Here is a 3756-nt window from a genome sequence, read left to right on the forward strand (position 1 = left end):
TTTTTTTTTTTCTTGAATTTGTTCTTAATTTAAAATTGCAAAACTTTACATATTTTTACATATTTTCTGATTAAATTGAATTTTCTTTTTTTAAATTTTTAAATTAATTCTATTTAGATGCACTTCGTGACAAATTGAAATTCTTTATTTCTTTTTCTTTGCCTCGTTGTTTCTCTCTCCCTCTCTTTTTTTTTTAAAAAAAAAGTAATTTTGATTACGTGACTGTTTGTCTTTTCGATCAATTATCTATTATTATAGAGATGTAACTGTCGAATACAGTTACTCCAAATAATAGAGAAATGTTTCGACTTCAGGTCATTTACGGTGTATTTAATTAAAGAACTCCAGTTTCCTTACTGTATATAAATTGATAATTGGGCATTATCTTTCTCTTAGACCTTTTAATTTATTTATTTATTTATTTATAATTTTTTTGCCGTATGCCTGTTTTGGCAGTGGGGTGCGATTGTTCCTGTTTTTCAGTGGCGCCATCTATGGTCAGGAATTCAACTTCTGCCACGCCATTCACACAACCACAATCCGTTTATAGAGCGGGTCACATTCACACACAAAGGAGAAAGGACATAGAACACACAGAGTGGGAAAGAAGCATCCATGCCTTGCCCGGGATTTGAACCCAGGACCTTTCTGATGCAAGAACAGTTCCCTACCCCCTACACAGGCCGGTCGGCTTTTAATTTATTTTCTTATTTAAACAATCTTTTTTAATTTTATATTTTCGTGTGTGAAATGTGAGTTTTCTTATGCTCATTGCTTTCATTAAACTAAATTGCACATCATTTAAAAAAAAAGTTTTTTCTCACAAAACTATGACGCCCAGCTATTTAAAACAGAACTATCTATGACAATACACAGAAAAATTTGTGCGGTACAATTTTTTGGCATTATACAAAAGTAAAAAAAAAAAGATAAATTGTTTGTAATTAAACAAATGTTTGCTGCGTGAAAAATTTTGTGGATAACAAGGAAGTCAAAAAAAATGTCTGCATTTTGGTATTCTTGCTGATTATTTAATAATATTATTTAGACCATCTTAATACATTTTTTTTGAAACTGAGTTGTAGCGCTTTGTGTTCTGGTGCCACAGGTACGGAGTTCTATCCTCGGCCTGGTCAAGTTGGCGCAGTCTTTCATCTCTTCAGTGACTCGATAAAACTAGCACTAATTGCATTCTTGGGGAATAAACATCGGATAGGGGGATTCCGGGTTCATCTGACCACCTTTCCGGAACGATCTGCTTCTGCACCCCAAAGCCCAATGTAAAAAAAAAATGATAGAAGATTATAATCATGACTGAATGTTTTACTTTTGGGGATATTTTTTAAATATTTGAAAACTATATAGTTTTGTCAATGTTTTTTTTAAGAATATTGAAAGCAGTCTTAGATTTTTAAGTATTTCATTATATTATTCTTATAAAAGCTATCAGATAGAAGAAGAAGATTTTTTTACGTTGAAAAGCAGCTTTTATTAAGTGAACTTTGCAGTTTTCTTTTTAAAGTGTTGCAACTTTTCATTTCATATATATAAATTCAAATTGTTGCATGTATTAAATGCTTTTATACGTTTCAAGTATTAAATTTTAAGGGAATTAAGAAGCGTGTAGATAATTAATAGTAATAAGCGTATAAATGATTAATAGTAATTAGCGTATAGATAATTAATAAATGCCTAAAATGTTAAGGTAAAGTTAAAGAGTATTCAAATTGATTTAGTTGAAAGCACTGACCCATTTTAAATTGAATCTATTTCAATATCTATAGTTTTTACTTGCTGATAAAATTATCCTAATGATGAAATGTCCTCAATAATCCTAACAGAATGAAGTGCATGGTTTGGCGATATTTCATTGGCTCAACGTAAACAATTATTATAAAATAAATAAATAAAAAAATGTATGGTATCATTTTCTGATATTTTATTAAAGCTTAATGCGTGGCAACAATTCTTCTTTAATTCATCTATATTGGATATTCTTTCATCAAACTAAACTAAGCTATTTTTTCAATTTCTTAAAGCTTTTAAGGAGTGAGTAAATATAGAGTTTTCGTGCTGAATTTTTTTACTTGATTTTGATACCACTAATTGTATAGGTATAAATTCGACAAAATCACTCTAATTTAGAAAATAAATAACATCACATTTGCGACCAATTTATATTTCGTTTAATGGAAGTTGAAGGGGGTTCAGTGGGGAATCGTCCACGCTATTCCCCCCACCATATGCCTACACAAGCCCCACGAAAACACGTGTTGGTTTATGCCTAATGCTGATAAATTGAAAGTGTGCAGAGCAAAAGTAAATAACAAAATAGGTAAAAACCGCATAATTTATTAATTATCGTTTGCTTTTGTTTAAATTCTGAATGTAAAATATGTCAATAAAGGAGTAAAGAGAAAACTAAAAAGTTATTTTTGCTTCTTAAAAACCATTTTTTACAAAGTATTCACAGTTTAATTCTGCAACTGTAAATGGAAGTGACATAAATTACAATATCTCACAGAGGAAATTCAACTTATGAATACGGAAGTTATTGTTATTTAAGATGTCTACTCTAGCCCTATGTCCTTTTCCCCCCTCTCTCCTACCGTTTGAAAATACTCAAAATTTTTTCTTAATATCATTTTTTTAAACTTGTTTAAAGAATATAGAATTTTTATCGACATTTCAATTAAAAATATATTTCAAAATTATACAAGATTATACCAGAACAATTGCTGACAGAAATAAAAAATATTTCTCTTATAAAAATAATTACTCGAGAAAGGAAAAATAAATAAATTATTTGTTGGAAAATAAATTAATTATAATATTTTCATAACGCATAAGCATTTTAAATAAATAAATACAATTACATAAGGGAAATGATATGCTGTATAATGTTCAAACATTCATTTCAATATGCAGCACGCTTAAATGCAACTGAAACATTTTCGATAGTTGACCTAACACTTATTGGATTTCAGATATTGAAGTAATTTCAATTAATTCGGTGAAAATATATTTTTTTTACTAACTTCACTTTCTAATCAATTTTTAAAAGCATTTAAACAGTAAAAATTTTTTTTTTGAATAATGACTATTTGAGTTTTTTGGGAAGGCAACTTCTTGTATAAAATAGAACTTTTTTTCCTAAATAACTATGCTGAAGATAATTACTTGAAAATTAAAAATATGAAGCGATTATTTCTTTAAGTTTTAGAACTAAAAAAAAACATTAAAAGTTCTCAAAATGGATTACTTATCTTTCTATTGCTTTAAAATTGCTTCTGCTCGAAGTGTAAACAGATTCTAGTTGTAACTTATGAATGATTATGAACAAAATAACACATTCAATACAATTCATTAGTTATTAAGATGAATTAATTTAAATTTATGGCGTATGATAAATTTTGAAAAGGACAGTTTTTGTGACTATAAGTAATCTCGATATTTGATTTTTTTTTAATGAACAGTTATCATAATGAAAATTTCTCGTATTCTTTAATTATTTGAAAAAGTTATATATGTAACTGATTGAGACCTCATTAAATGATGTCCAATAAAAGTTAAAAAAAAAGAAATTAAACAAAATGAAGACAGACCAAAATTTAAATACAATAAGTCAAAATGGAAAAGTGCCAAAAGTGGCATTAATCCAAAATTGTCTGTAGTACACAAAAATCGATATGGGATAGCTAAAATGAAAACCAAACGAAATTTCGAAAATAAGCATATCAACAAAATTAGTCTGGA

This window comes from Parasteatoda tepidariorum, chromosome 6 (assembly GCF_043381705.1).
Source record: "Parasteatoda tepidariorum isolate YZ-2023 chromosome 6, CAS_Ptep_4.0, whole genome shotgun sequence".
NCBI classification, from domain to species: Eukaryota; Metazoa; Arthropoda; class Arachnida; order Araneae; family Theridiidae; genus Parasteatoda; species Parasteatoda tepidariorum.